The sequence below is a fragment of the Uranotaenia lowii genome, chromosome 2 (assembly GCF_029784155.1).
Source record: "Uranotaenia lowii strain MFRU-FL chromosome 2, ASM2978415v1, whole genome shotgun sequence".
In the NCBI taxonomy this organism is placed as follows: Eukaryota; Metazoa; Arthropoda; class Insecta; order Diptera; family Culicidae; genus Uranotaenia; species Uranotaenia lowii.
This window is the reverse complement of record NC_073692.1, coordinates 153,774,309-153,791,558: the sequence shown is the minus strand read 5'-3', so window position 1 is coordinate 153,791,558 and position 17,250 is coordinate 153,774,309. Positions and strand designations below refer to the sequence as shown.

At 34.6% G+C, this 17,250-nt stretch overlaps 1 protein-coding gene across 1 annotated transcript in view; it reads right to left on the bottom strand.

Moving 5' to 3' along the window:
* LOC129743791 (phosphatidylinositol glycan anchor biosynthesis class U protein) overlaps positions 1-17,250 on the bottom strand; it is a 57,208-nt gene that overhangs the window by 14,903 nt on the left and 25,055 nt on the right. The gene's annotated exons all lie outside the window — the stretch shown is intronic.

Here is a 17,250-nt window from a genome sequence, read left to right as displayed (position 1 = left end):
GATCCCTTCCATCTTATATGTAACTGTCCCTCATTTGCCAGACTACGTTTTCGTACTCTGGGATCTTACGCTTTAAGCGAATCTGAGTTTAAGAAATTAAACTTAAAAAACATTCTATCATTCCTTACCGAATGTAGAAAAGAGCTTTAATGCTAATAATCCCTAGTGGAAAGGCTTTATGCCATCTTAAATAGATTGAATTTATTTCTTCCTTTTATAGGTTTTTCAGGTTTCTCAGGTAAATGATGAAATCTTGGATAAAAAAAGGCTAGGCACAATTTTCCCGTATGTTTGGATAACGTGCCGCTATTAAGCCTACCCCCATTCTGATACCTGATACCTGATGCGACAACTCAATCCAGTTGGAACATCTGCACAAAACGAAAATAAGAAATCTACCTAGCCATCGATGGAACGATATCGCACAATAGAAGACTTAACAGAGCAACCACATGCTAAATTTTTTATCCGTTCGACACATCTGCACACTCACATGGCGGTCGAACCATCCATAATTAACTGTATCGAAAAATGTAGTGCCTTCTCTATTGGGTACTACTTCTTCAATACAGTTAATTGATGCGGGACAAAGAATTTAGCATGTGGTCAAGCTTCTATTTCAAATGCTCTTCGCTCTTTTCACCACCTTAGAATTTTCTTCTGATCTTCTATCCGTCTTTCATTTCAACTCTTTAACCCTCACCGATAAAGCCGCAAATTCATTTCATAAAACAAATTCACGGTGATTTCTCCTCTTATATAAAAAATAATGTTCATCAGGTTATGTCGTGAGACCAAAAACCATGAAAATTAAAAAAAAGTGAAATTTTCACAAAAAATGACGTATCGAAACAAAAAATTCACACTAATGTGTAATAATATGATTATTGGACCCTAGCCGTTGATTTTCGAGAGAATAGGCAGAAAAAAGCGTCCATACTGACTCGTCGTCAAGCACAAAACACTTAATCTTGATTCCTTTGTTAAAAAATACATCTTGGCTTACATATTCATGGTTTGTAAGGGAAACGGAGCTCGTTTAATATAAAAAAAATATGACCATATTATGTACGCCTACCATAGTTATGTTAATTTCTTCACCCAACCGGCCCTCTAACATTGATCACATACACACAGATCCCAAGAAAGTATTTACAACAGCTTCAAGTCTTTTATTATCAGAGAATCACTCCCTGGGGGCAGAACGATAAGCCGGTTGGTCTGTCGGCTGAAGACTTAATTAAAGGGTCCCATACTCGGTCGAACCAATAATAATCTCTAGATGTGGCCGCCAGCCGGCAGCAAGTAAACGCTGCGGTAGTTTTCAGTCGGTAGATTCCAACCAACTTTTAGTTCGACTCCTATGTAGCTCGATTTGAGCGCTCGCCAATTGCACCAACATTTTCTTAAGGGGGGCACAGCTCTGCGAGTAATTGCCGGTATTGCTATCGGTGGTGCCGCATCTTGGTGGCGATCTAGTCACACTCTAGAAGTCCTGTTCTATATAAGTCGATCCGTTTTAATTAGTATCCGCTTTGATAGTCTATCTGATGATTGAACAGAGCACTGTCTGTTAGTACAATGACCTTACTCGAGTTTTAAAATTTTACATTTTTTGTTAGGAGGAACTTTTTTTGAAATTCGTATCCTTCACAAGGAATCATCCGGACATTTACTGTAAAAAAATCGGTTAACGACCTCGTTTTGCACACTGCTGATTTAAAACAATTTAAGCTTACATTTTAAAGCTTTGAGAGTCACTGTTAGGCGAATTCGTTTATGAAAATTTGAGTTTCTCTAAAAGTTAGTTTGGGAATCCCCAGTCCCTAAAATTCGTCAACTGTAATCATTGTCGGCAAATCTGTTTAAAAATGCGGCGAAGCTAATACAACGCACGGCCATATTTCTTGTAGCTTTTGACCGCGGCCGGCTTGGCAGCATCTGGCCTGTTGGCCCCGTGTCCGTCAGGTTTTGAGTGAGGTGTAAACTCATACGACACGATCAGCGGATCTCTAGCATCTGTCCAACGAAAGGCATATGGCCCGCATAAAATATATGGCAGGCTCACGCTCAGCAAAACCCGTCCAACGACGAACCCGGTCTTCCAAGTCCAAGAGATGCGAAAGAACTGATTTGCCATTTTTGGCACATGAAAAACATCGCACCGCCTCGTCTGAATAATGGCCCTATGGCCGACACCATGGACAGACACCCGACGCGAAGGACTTTCGGAGAAATGAAAATGGAAGAATTATGAGCGCACAAACGGTAGCGCGCGGAATCTGATCGTACAACGCAAGTAAAGTGCTACAAGGCTTCCGGGTGAAGCTTCCAGGAAAGGGGATAAAATCTTAGGTTAATCCCGGGTTTATCATTTTTCGAAATCCAACCGAGTGCTAGCGAAGTTAAATGGTTCGACATACGGCAGCAACGAATTCATTTCAAAATTCTGTTCTGAATGATTTATATTACCCAGGTGGATTGTCCGTGATCATGATTGGAAGAAGAGCTCAGTTAAAAAAAAACAATTCTGAAAGAGTAAGATTGGTTATACTCATTCAGTAGATTTCGGAAACGTTAATTTTTGACTTTGCACAAAATAAAGCTTTTCCCAGTTTATGTAATTCGTATACAAAATTCAATTATGATAAAGCTTCAAAATGGCGATTCAAAATAGAGAACACTCAGCATCAGATTCGTCATTCGGAATTCATAATTCTATTCAGAATCACAATTCAGATTTAAAATAAAATTTTTTTGAATAATGAATTCAGATTGAAACCCAGAACTACAGATTATGAGGGCTCTGAAATTTGGCTCAAGAAATTTTGATCTGGAATTAAGATTTGGAAATCGATTTTTTTTTCATTTCAGAAATCGTATTAAAAATCTGAAACAGATTCAAAATTCGAATTTTGATTTAAGGTTCAAAATTCAGATTCAAAATGCAGTTTCATAATTCAAAAAAAAATTTAGCTCGTTAAACTCATTTATCGTAAAATTCATATACACAATCAAGATAAAAATATCAAACTGACTATTTCGTTGAGGAATTTAAGAGATCACAAACTTAAGAAATTGCTTGTTTATTCAATTTTAAAATTTCAAATTTTTATTAAAAGTTAATATGAACACACAATTCAGCTGGAAATCAAAAAGTTTAATTTTATGAAAAAAACCTTATTTTTATTTCAAAAAATTAATTATTAGAATATTTATTATGGAATTTATTATTAACTAGCTGATTCCATACGAACTCCGTTTCGCTTTAAACTTGGAATATGTCATAAAAGTCGATTGCCAAGCATTTTCCAGATGCACTTCCTAATTGATTGTTAGTTAATAATTGCAAAAATATTGGACGATTTCTTTTTCTATCGTCTGCTACTAAATTTGAAATCAGGAATCAATTAACCGTGCCAAAAAAACCCCGTATATACATTTCGACTCGATCGCTGCATAACAACGCAATTATAGTCACAAAGTTAAACCCCTTTCGATGGCCTCTTATACAATCTTTGATAATTGGAAATTGATTGCCCTTCTCTCAAAACTCCCGTGTGAAAATTTTCAAAGCAATCCATTCCATAATAACGTCAATATTGCTAGAAACAGTGAAAAAAACAATTAATATGGACAACCCCTTTCGTCGACCCCTGGCAAAATATTTGACATCTGAAATCGATAGCCCGTCCTCGAAACTACCGTGTGCAAATTTTCATCCCAATCCGATGTCAAATAACGACGATATTGCAAAAATATTGAAAGGTTAATATGGACGACCCCTTACACTGAATTTAATACCTGAAATCTATTGCTTGTACCTCAAAACTCTCGTGTACCAATTTTCATCTGAATCCGACGTATAATAACGACAATATGGCATTAACAGTGAAAAGTTAATATGGCCGACCCATTTGGCCGACCCCTGTTTGTAATTTGGATAAGTGAAATCAATTGTTTGTCCTCAATAACCTCAATTTTCAATACAATCCGACGAAAAGTAACGTCAATATCGCGAAAACAATATTTGTCTTCTATGGACGACCCCCTTCAGAAGGGGTCATCCGAAAATCTAAAAACATTTTTCATCATTCCTGGTCCTAATGAGCATCCATGCCAAATTTCAGCTCTCTAGCTCTTAAAACGGCTGAGTCTATAGAGGACAAATAAACAAACAAACAAACAAACAAACAAACAAACATACAGAAATTGCTTTTTATATATATAGATGAAAAATGTACCTGATCTCCATCTACAAAATCTGCACAAAATTTTACATTTTCTTGGTATATTGTTTTACATGATTAATATTGCAGTTATTTCAAAAGCCAAATTTTAAACTAAAATTATAAATTTGTTTATGTTAAGGGTCGAGGGTTAAAATCTTTGAATTTGCTCAAGAGTTTGAAAGATTAAGCTTATCTTATTTGAGCATTCCAGAATTTTTCTGGCGCGTTTTCGAGTTGAAAAATTCCAAACATTTTTTAAAACATGCCAAAAACCGGGCATTTTATCACAAATTTTCCAATTCATTAACCGGGAAAGTTTGATCAAAATCAGTGCATTATTAGAAGAAATGACAAGGGAAGCATCAAGGATGAATCACTACAAGTTTAAATTTTTCCATCGAAGAACATCAGCAGTGTTCAAAGCATATTAAAAGCGTGATTTTTGCTGCTAACAATTTTGATAAATCGTTTTTTAATTCAAAAATCAAAACTTACCATTACCCGGGCAACATCCGGGCAGTTTTTCTCACAAACCGGACGTCATTTTTTACAGAATTTGGGTACTTTTCTGTGATTAAACGACATGTTGAAAAGAATTAAAGGGTGTCCACGATGAAATTGCCACACTATGAAATTGCTCTAACTTTTTAACCGTTGGGTAGAATTTAATGAAAATTTGGGTGGATTTAGTTCATAGTACATTGTTTACATCCTGCAAGTTAAAAAGTCCTGTGATCAAAACTCGCGGAAATGGAGTTGAAAGAACAGCTCGGGCGTGATAATATCTTGCGCATTTCTATCGCTTAAATGTTAGGAATCGTGTATTCCACGGTGTCGAGTGCGAGTGATTAAGTGGTTCGAGGAACGATTGACCACCGATTGGAAGCCCAGAAGTGAAGGAAAAAGTATTCCGTACAACACTAAAAATCACAACCGCGTAGTTGGGGCTTCAACCGAAACCCGAACGCCTCCGATGGGGATGGGACTTATTTTGTCCAGAAGGCCTAAACTGAGGCTGGGCTTCGAACGTTCAAGGTACAAAAGGCCTTTAATCGCGACGAGAAACAAAACAAGTCAGCCAAAATCCGTGCCAGGAAGTTGTACCTCAACATGCTGACGAAAGTTGAATGCTAAGGTAGGGTTGCCATCCTTCCCGCAAAAGCGGGACATTTTCCGCTTTTCTAGAGAATGTCTCGCCGTCCCGCGTTTTTCTCAAAATGTCCCGCTTTTTTCCTAAAAAAGTTTTGTTGTAGATTCAACCCTCTTTGGATTACCACTTGAAAATAGTTAGTTCGTGCTTGATGAGAACGCTTCTTAAAAAACCTCTCTTCGATCATATTCAACTTCTGTAATTTTTTTTCTAATCTTTTTTTTATCCATTTATGATTTTGAAAACTAGAAATAATCCTACTCATAGATCATTGAATTGGTAACATCTTTATGAAGTTTCACTGACTTACACTGGAAAAACCATAGCTTCAATTTAAATTTATTGGTTCAACACCACATTATTCACACATGATGTTTTTTTTTCAAAATTAGCAGCATTTTTTATAAAAAAAAAAACAAGAGTAAATAACTCGTTTAGTTCTTAGCATTTAAGGTTGTCAGAATATTTACCAGACATATTAGGACCGGACGAATCCGGGTAATTTTATCTAAAAACCTCGAAAAATCCGGGCATCAGATTTTAAAATTTTCAACCCAAAATCCGGGCAATATCCGAACAAGTTTGGTCAAAACCACGGAATTATTTGATGAAAAATGAAAAAGAAAACATTTTAAAATATATTTTAACATTAAAACACATCAGCAGGTTTCAAATCGTTTTTTGATTTGCAGCATGATTTTTCTTGATAAACGTGTTCTAAATTTTTTTTTTAAACTCAAATTAAGTTTTTTCTGAGTTATGAAAATTAAGCGAATGAATCAGTGCAAAATCCAGACTTTAATTTACGAAATCCGGGCAACCGGGCCGGACCGAACTTTTCCTAAATTTTGTGTCAAATATCCGGGGCAAGTCCGGGTAAAACCGGGAAATCTGGCATGTTTATCTTAGCATCACCATAAAAATCTGGTTGAGCGTTCTTTGAGCAAGTTTTAGCGATGTTAATATTTTTGGATTGAAAAAAATATTATGTAAGTAGCTTCCAAATGATGATGGCTCCAGATGTTTCTCCGAAATCCTAGCAGAATCCCTTGAATTTTAAGCTTAAAAAGACAAATTTCAGATAAAATAGAATAGGACTACCGAGCGCAACAAAAAAACTTTTTCCAATCGAAAGGTTCAACTTTCGGATTTTAAATCCCTCTGAACTATAGTATTTTCGACTTAAGTTTTCGCATTATACAAAGATGAAAGTTTTCTTGAGAATTCCATTTCCTAAACAAATTTCAGTTACCCATATTTTAATACTTTCTAAGAACTATTTTAGCAGAAGAAACATATACATATGTATAGGAATGATCATAAAAATTATGTTTTTTTAGAGTTTCCAAAATGTCTCACGTGTTTCCTTTAAATGTCCCGTTTTTTTCTAAAAGTATCTGGTAAGCCTATGCTAAGGTAGTGAAGACAGTGGAGGAACTGAAGAAAGTCCTATAGGTTTACATGCAAAAAACGGTTGATTCACAGGTTGTGCAGAATCTTATGGCCGGGGTTAAGGCCAAGGTGCGGGCGTTTGCGTATGGACTGTAAATAAAAAACTAATAAAATGGTAAAATAATGTGTAATAGTTATTTTTCAATCCCTGAAAATTTGATGGCAATCGGATGAAATCTCGAATTTTGCGAATTGTATTTTGTATGTCGCAATTTCATCGTAGACTCCCTTTAGAAGAGGATCAGTTAGTTCAATCGCTATGTATTTCAGGAAACAAGGGGAGAGTCCATCAGGCCCTGTTTCTTTAGAAGTATCAAGTTTTCAAAGTTTTTAACAGGTAAAACTTCGTTTTGCCTGTTACTTAATAAATCATTAGAAAATGTTTACATTTCTTTAACTTCTTCGTCTTCGTGAATCAGTTTTAATGAAAATCACCTTCAAGTTCTTCGAGTTGTGTCCCATTTCTAGTTGATTTTGTATGGCAGCCCCCCTTCCATAAAAAGTTAAATTCTTGAACCCATTATACAAACCATCTTTGGCCCGAAAAACCCTCGGATACCAAATTTCACTTCATTCCGACCGTCCGATTATACGTGATGGTGTTACAAAGAAAACGTTTCCATTTTTATATATAAGACTTATCGAATATATGAAAGCATGTTTTTGTAAATTGATTTTATCGTTATTAAATTGGATGCTATCTACATATCTATTTTTTCAAAATTATTTTAAATTTAACTGTCCATGGCGAGTGGCTGCAATACTGACAGAGTCATTTTCATTAAATGTCGGAAATTTCACGGCGGCAAGATCAAACGACTGTTTCGGGTGGAAACTACGGGTAAAGAATAATGAAAAAAGAGACAAGCCTTCTGACGCCAAGCGGAAAAAATACAGATACAGAAAGGAATGAACTTCCAGTTCATGCACTTCATAAAACAAGCATATTTACCTGTGCAGATAAGCTTAAATTACTCCTATTGACTGTTTTTTGTTTATTTTTTGTTTTTTGGAGGTTAGGTCAACGGTCGAGCTTAGAAATGCTTGCCAATTACATTTATTGGCTCCAAAGTGAATCCGCACGGTTTCCCAACAAATTTCTTATCACGTTATTTTTTAAAGTTGCATTTTTGGAGGAAACGTCTTTTTTTTCATCTGCTTATACCAATTATTATTGGTTAACTCATGTCAGCGGTATGGATATTAGCTTTTTGGAACCTGATGTGAATTTATAAGCAGCTGGAAAACAAATCCCGATTATGTCGGGAGTAGAGCGTTTACTGTCTGCTGAAATTTTAAGCGAGCGGCAAACTTCAAAGACCCACTACCTACTGTTAAGCTCTTGAAAGGCACCGCCCTGGAGCATCTGAAGTTCGAGAAAACTGCGAGGTGGTCTGGTCATGTTTGTTGTTCCGTTACTTGCTATCTTGCAGTTAAGCTTGGGTTAATAGGACAATTTCATATGCAAAATATGGTGAGGAAAAAAATTGATACCAATTTGATGTCTTACTTCCTACGTGCTGCCCAAGAACATTGGTGAAGGATAAAATTTTAAAAAAACATGGCACGCAAAATAGATGTATGTATCTTGCTTGGATACAAACGATTTTTACCGTGTTTCATAGTAAAAAACCTCGATGCATATATTTCATATAGTACGAGCTGCCGAAAGTTGCCAATTGCTCGTAAAATTGAGACTGAATTATCACCATTTTAATGCATTTTCTCAGTACAACCCTTTCATTTTAAATGCTTATAATGTTCAATGAAAATATGTATTTTGTTGATTTAACCATCTTTGTTGTACCTATATTTTGGAAATTTAAAAATTACCAAAAAAAAAATTGATAAAAAATGATTTTAAATGTTATTCTCATATTTTACACTGTAAGTTGGAAGATGAATGTTTCAGAAACTCGAAGTTCAAGACAAAGTTTTATTAAATTGTATTTTGAGCAAGTTTGTCGTGAACTACAAAGAGATTTGACCAACGGTTTAGAAGTTAGATTTCTTTTATTTCACTTATAAGTGGAATATTAAAAAAAAAAACATAAGATACATCTTATTACAGGGCTAATTTTACTGTAAAACTTTTTCGAAGAAATCTTGAAAATAAAATGTTAAATAAAAACGTCATAAGCAAGATCACGTTTTTTACATTTTGTACCACTGTGCGGGGTTCGGGAAAAGGGTCGTCCATGCATATAAATTGTTCACTGTTTTCGCGGTTTGTCGTAATTATGCATAGGATTGAGATGAAAATTTTCACAAAGGAGTTTTTGGGGACGGACAATTCATTTCGATTATCCAATTTTAGATCAGGGGTAGTCCATATAAATTGTTAACTGTTTTTACGATATAAGCGCTGTTAAACATCGGATTGGCTTCAAAATTAGCACATGGATGTTTAAAGGGTGGGGCAATTGATTCCAGGTAATCAGCTTCGGTTCAGGGATCGGCACGGTTTTTGAAATGTTGTCGTGGATATGCATCAGATCGAGATGAAATTATGTACACGAGAGTTTTAAGGCTATGAACTTGATTTCAGGTATCTTATTTTGGATCAGGTTCGGAAAAAGGAGTTGTCCATAATGTTGGGTCAAAAGTCGGCCAAAGGGGTTGTCTACATTAAATGTTCACTGTTTTCGCGATATCGATGTATTATTCTTCAAATTTAGAAAAACAAAACATCGCACAATTAAGGAATGTGAAATTGGTTTTAATTATCAAACTTTGGGTCAGGGGATATTAGAAAAAAAGTCGTCCTTATAAACAAATCAATGTTTCTGCAATAATGTTATGATGGTGCATCCGAATGAGGCGAAAATTCACTCACAGTTGTTCTATTAAGCCCGGTTTACATGTTCATGTGAAAATGAACCTTAAAAAATCTTATTTTATCAATAACCTAAAGGGCGACACAACTACCATGTGAAGGCTTTTAGACGGACAATCAATCTTTTATTTATGATTTTAAGTTAGAAAACAAGTAAAAGGGTAATTTTTAAATATTATTGAATGTTTTATGCATTACTGTAGTAAAAATGCATCACATTCATTATTCAAACGTGAACTCATCTTCGCATATTGAAAATGGAAAGCAAAACGGAGTTAGTGCGGGATCAGCTAGTTTTGTATAAATAAGGTAACTCTAACGACACGTAATTAACGTTTAGTAATTAATTAAATAAAATGGTGGCATCTTTTTTTTTTGTTTCTGGCTTTTTCCCGATACTCAAAAGTTTAAATTGAACTAAATTGAGGCCCTCAGGATCAGAAGGGTGCAAGTCCTAGAATCATCAATTTTGAGTTAAGTATACTTAACGATTCTTCATGTTTCATTGTACATCTGGTGCAAAACTCGATTTTTTAATAATTTTTTTAACACTTTTTCGATTGAATTAAAACGGCTCGAATTCGAAAAATTTATAAAAAATCGAGGATCTTCAAAACTTTGAAGAGCGTTTTCTCGAAAGTATCATTTAGGCATTTGCACCCTTCTGATCCCAAGCGCCTCAATTAGAAGAAAATATTAATATTTAGATAAGTACTTCGAGGTTATCTCGTTTGTCAGAAATTTGATGTTTGATTTTTGAACTTATGTTTTAATAGTTTTTGGCAATTTGTAGTGTGTTGATACATATAACACAAACAAAGAAATTTGATTTTTGTTAAATATTTTATCAATCAAATGAAAACTTGAAGTATGGTTATGATTATTTTTGAATTTGGATAAAGGTACTGTACGCTCAAATGAAAACAGCTGAAAATAAGTAAAGTCACGTCAAAAAAATTTCATTGTTTAATTTTTAAAAAACAGCATTTGATCATACGATTTTTGTAATAAATAGCTTTTCAGAAAATTAATTGACCGAGGATGAGTAACTGAATTCATATCTCTCTTTTAACATTCTATCAACATTCAATTTTTTTCACCCAATTAATTCGAAACACGGATTTTTTGATGAATTTTCAAAGGTGGCTGTTTTTCAAACACCACTAGAATCAGTATGAAATTACCTTTCTAGTGAATATAAATTTATAACGGAAATCTTACGTTTATATACCAAAAATCTCGTGCAAAGTTAAATTTAAGAGCAAGAAAATCTGAGAAATTGCCAATTGAGAAAAAGTTTAAAAAACAGCCACCTTTGAAAATTCGTCAAAAATTCTGTGTTTCGTATTTTGAAAATCTAAAGATGCGAAATTGTGCCTAATTACGTCAACTTTGCAATCCTCTTTTTAAAATTTATCTGGTATGACTTAAAAAAAAATTTACGATTCATTGATTAATAGTACGGTTTTAAAACCACTTTTTTTACATTTTTTGTGGTCCTGATCTTAAAAAAATTCGAAAAAATATATACTTATGTCCAACGTATAGCTTCTAACTTCAACTTTTTTGGACACTAAGGGATTTTTTTTAGCATTCCGTAGCTGATATACAGTCTTTTTTCCGAAGCATGTTTTTCGGTTCTTTTTTTTAGACTTTGAATAACGGAAAACTGAACAGTTATAGGTGAATATTGTCTGAAAAACATACTTGGGTTACATTACGAGATTTTTCAAGCCATACATTTTGCAAAAATCGGTTGAGATACAAGAGAGATATATTGGTTTTAGTCAGGAGTTTCAAATTGACACACAAGGTCTGAGTTTTTTTTTTCTAGACTTTCAGGGTGCGTCCATAAAAAAATAATGATGCAAATTGTCATATTAGTCAAGAGCGGATAACTACAATTATATGATTGATTTTAGATATTCAACTCTAAATATAATAGATTCAACTATACATTTCTGTTTGACCTATAACATTTAACTATAAATATGATATATTCAACTGTAGTGGTGTAATTGATTCAACCGTAAATATGACAGATTCAACTACAAATGTATGATTGATTCTAGGTATTGAACTATAAATATAGTAAATTCAACTATATTTTTATGATTGATTGTGTGATACTTGAATCTTATAGTGTTCATCCGTGTTCATCAGCAAAAATAAAATAAAAACCTAAATGTGAGACCAGTACGTGTTCCCTGCAGCGATCGTAGTGCTGTTTTTAGGGCTCAGCCGGCAGTTCCTGACATCGGAGGAGAAGCGCAAACGCTCTCCGGCGATCGGGAAACATTTTCCTCCACCAGTCCCTGACAGTGGTCGAGTAGTAGGCTGACAGGTCCTGGAATTGGGAAAAATACACCTACTCTGGCTGCCCGCGAAATCGACGTGGGTCTCGACGTTCCTTTGCGTGATCATGGCAGGATCCCACAGGAAACTAGTATTTAGAAGTCGGTAAAGCTAATGATAGATTGATGTCATGATATTGAGAGAATTTTCCCCCCACAAGGTCAATCTTCGCCGGGTACAGAAGCATCGACTTCTAAGGACTTCTTCCGGGACCGATTAAGATGCACAATTTGCTGGGCAACCATGCATCAAGATGCAAAAAGAACAACTACGGAGGAGCCAAGACGTGGATATCGGGATTTCGGGTCAGCTTACTAGATGCAAAATGCCGAAATAACAAATTTAATAAAAATAAAACGTAGCCATAAAATTATTCTGAAGAAAAACATCATAATTATGAAATGATGAGAAATGATAACTTCCATTATTAACAGAATTTAAATTTACAATTCATATAGTGAACCTCTTTGAATCAATCATAGAAATATAATTGAATCCATCATACTTGTTATTAAATCAATCATTTTATCATAGTTGAATCTGCCATATTCATAATTAAATCAATCATATATTACAATTGAATCTATCATATTTACAATTAAATCAATCATATTATTATAGTTGAATCTACTATAATGATTGTTGAATGAATGACATCAATCATGCACTATAGTTGAATCTATTATATTTATAATTGAATGCACAAAATCAATCATACAACCATAGTCCCTTTTCGTTGCGTGGGTCTTTGCCGATTTCCATCCGAAATTTGTTGTTCGTTGTTCGTTGCTTATGTTTTTTGTAGTCACGGGCTCGCAAGGCCCGCATCAGTTGCTTGCGAGAGCCCGACCGAGAAGGTTCATTTCATTCGTTAGCTCCGTGTGCGGTTGTGAATATCCAAATCGGCGAAGTGCCAAGTTATTTTCCTGGAATTCAAATTTCACGTGAATGTTTCCGAACATCTTATTGAAAAGAAATGATCAAAGAAAGAAGAGCTGATGTAGAAACGGCGAATTTATTAAGGACCCGGCAAAATTGATGCCATAGGAAGAGTAAATGAAAATGGCGACAAATTTTCGGTAGACATGAGCTGGGATCGGAGTGGTGTATGAGAATTTTGAATTTGCTCTAGTGAAAGGCATTGTGTAAGACATTGGTTTTTCCTTGGGAAAAGTGTTGAAGTGAAAAATAAGTGAAATATGACTTAACTTTCTGGTTGACCAAATTGTTCGATACTTTGCCTGATAAGGAATTCATAAAATGTTCGTGATAGGAGTAACAGAGCGCAAGAAATCTGTGTCAGTGAGAGGAAAATTGAACATCTGGTGAGCCCGTTCCATTTATATGTATTTATTGAAGTATTTCTTTCCAATTTCTAAATAATTGATCCTTGTTGCACTCAGTATAAAAAATGTGGAAAATCATATTCAGTTCTAAATTGTGTATGTATGCATAAAACTCCTGCCTTGATGATGAAGCGTTAGCAGGCCTACTTTGATGATATTTATCCGTTTGCGTTTGTTTATTTTTGCGTTCTCAGTTACGCGTTGAGTCGGTTAGCATCACCTATTTTGAGGTGAAATGCGACGGTGAAAAATATTAAAACAGAGTTTTAAAAAAAATGTTTTAATCGTAAATTTTAATTTAAAATAGATGCAAAAAGTAACATAGAGTTCATGTTTGAAGTTAACTATTTTAAATTTTTGGCCCGGTCAGAATTGCAAAAAAAAAAGTTTTTGTTTTTTAAGTTTAGTTGTGTTTGAGAACTATTAAATTAGATCAAATTCATAACATAAGTATTTTCACCAAATGAGTTCTGATAGATACTCTAAATATTTTTGTATCATAAATATTTTTATATTTTTTCTTGACTAAATAACATTGTCGATGCATTTTTTCTGTTTAATCGATCCCGACATTTATTAGAAACTATCCATTCAAATTCATTGAACGAAAATAGCGTTCGTTAAATCCCTTTCCTGCGCTTATCCACGCAATCGATTTAAATTACTTTGAGTTTGATTTTTCTGATGTCATTTGTACAATTAAAATTGTGTTCTATCGTTTTCCATTCAATCAACTACATCTACTTATGAATGAATGCTTCATTTTATATTGCTACATAGTATTCTCTTTAAATTATTGATACTGTGTTTTGTTTCACATATGCACACCATGCTCTGATTGTTACCCATAAAGATACATGTTCTTGTATTATTATTCTTGTTTTTATTATAACTGCATACATATTTTTATATTTTATATTATTTTGTACATCATTAAAAGTCTTTATCATTATATTATTACAAACAGATCAAATGCACCGTTTATATTTATTTATGTTCATCAATATTTTATTGCATATTTATTAAATGACATATGATTTATTGTATTATATTTCTTATTTATATATCATTATATTTATACTGTATTTCATTAACCAGAGAGAAGGCATCTGGGGATAACCCAAAGCAATTATTGCAAGCGGAGTGGATTGCCAACCATTGTAGGTTTCTGAGGGTTGGATGCTTTCTCTCGACGAACCATCGGCCGTGGAAGCCCTAGAAGTCAATTCGAAAGGCCAAGCCACACAGACATAGACTGGACCTTGCTACCGATGGGGGACCTATACATACATACATACATACATACGGGCTCGCAAGGCCCGCATCTAACCCCACTATCTCGCAGGAGGGCCGTCGTGATGTTGCTGTTTTGGGTCCCGAACACCACCAGGACGTTGATGCACTCCGCACGCCGCCCCTGACATGGAGAACAGACGCGTACGTTGAATGTATTATATATATATTGTTGAATGTACAAAATCAATTCACGCAGACAAAACTAGTGCCGTTGAAACAAAAGAAATACGTTTCTAGTGATTTTTTAATCTAAATCATTTTTTTAAATTTAATTTGGGTTTTTATAAAAAAGGAAGGAAAATTATTTTAAATTGATGTACACATATATTGAATTAATGTACTGCACTTGAAATCAAGAGACAATCAATTTGAGCCAAAATCAATGAAAACATTCTTTGATTTTGAATAAATTTTCTTCGAAACCGACAACGATGGAAAACATTGAGGCAGAAAATTTTCAATATCGTGGAGGATTTTCGGTGAGTTTTCTTTAAATTTATCTGAAGTGAATCATTAAAGTTTTAAATTAGTTTTAGGTCAACAAATCACCCGTCGAAGATTAGTTTTAAGGGAGGTATTGAATGGAAAGCTGCGAAATTCCAAGTTGTTCAAGATTTTTTTTCTATAACTTTTTATAGATTCTTAAAATTCATATCGAAATCATTCTCACAATTTTTTGTCCCAAAAAATCTCATTTTATAGTAACTCTCTTAAACGTAATTATTTTTTTGTTTATTGTTTAAGACGAATCATTGACTAATTAAGAATAATATTCATGCTCTACCTGCAAAAAATACAAAACAAAATAAACTAATGAGCGTAGGCACTTTTTCCATCCTAGAGAAAAATATACCCTGTACATTTACTCCCAAACTTTTGGTCGGCCAGTGTTTAGGAACGATCCGTTTGTTTGTCTTTAAAATTGAAATTCAAAACAAAAAATTGATTGACCGCCGATTGAAATTACATTTTTTTTCGGATGCATAATAAAGAAATTATTGCAAAAAAAGTTCAGAACGACTCATTTTTCAGTAGTCTGAAAAATCGATTGCCCGTCCTGTAAAACTTTCGTGTTTGAATTTTCGTCTCGATCTGATGCAAAGTAACACAATTATTGAAAAAAAAACATTAAAAAGTTTATATGAACAGCCCTTTTTTGTCTTCTGATGTGTGAATTCAGGAATCGATTATCCGTTTCTTAAGACTCCCGTGTATGAGTTTTTTTTCAATCCCAAGCGTAATAAAGCAATTTTAGCAAAAGCATAAAACAGGTAATTTATGACGACTCATTTTTCCATGATCTCATACAATTTTTGTAATCAGCCATCGATTTCTTGTCCTGTGTTTAAATTAACATCTCGATCCGATGCATAATAACGGAATTATTGTCAAAACATTGAATAATCAATCTGGACGAACCTTTGCCCAAAATTGTACACCCAAAACCGATTGTCCGTGCAAATGTTTTTTACAATCCGATACATAATCACGACAATACCGCGAAGACAGTAGACGATTGATATGGACGACCCTTTTAAACGACCTCAAAACTCCCGTGTACAAAATTGCATCTCAGTTTGATGCATATTCACAATATATTAAAAACAGTCATCAAATCATATGGACGACACTTTTTACCGACCCCTGAATCAAATCAATTGTCCGTCCCTTAAAACTCACTGGCACAAATTTTTATTCCAATCCAATGTATATTTGCGCCGAAACAGTGAACAGTTAATATGGATGACCCCTTTAAACAAAATTTTATACCTGGAATCGATTGCTCGTTCTTGAAAACTTCCGTGTGCCAATTTTCATCTAAATCCGGTTCATAATAACGTGAATATAGCAGAAATTCTACTTCTACCACTTTTTCGAGGGAAACACGAGGGAACTTGCTCTAAGAGCAAATTCACTCGTGTTGGGAAAAAGTGGTAGAAATTTCATACTTGTAGCACATTTTGAAAACTTTACCATTCAAAAACATTTCCAAGATCTGCTACCGTCAAGTTGTTTCACAACACGTGTTCTATTTTCGCATGCTGTGATGCAAAAATAACTCGATTTCTATCACATACGGATGATATAGACACAGTATTGTAAAAAATTGTAACCATGGAAAAGTTTCTAACCAAGATTGTCAAGATTTATCGCGTAAATGTAAATGTCAAGAAAGTGCTGGTGATTAAGTGTAGAGTGGATCGAACCTGCTTTTGAACCCCGAAAGAAAACCTCGGACGCAGCCAACCAACATAAACGTCTGGAGATGTTGGTACGCTTCAACAGATGGCAGCACATGATAGGCTTCTGAGTCCAGGGCTGGATATAGCAGCAAAAAATGGATGCTGAGCTGCTGAGGGGAAATTGAATGAAGGGATAGAGGGACATGAGAGGTCAACGATCGGGTACGGGAGCCATAGACCTTTAACAATAGGGTCATTATTCATCGCAACTCTGAGCGAATACTACGGCAAGAAAAGCGCCAAAGTATCTTTCGTTCTAAAGGCCAAGTTCCTTTTTGAAAAAGCCGTTGAAGACGGTGACCTTAGTGAGTTAGCTAGAAATAAAATTATTGTGTGTGTG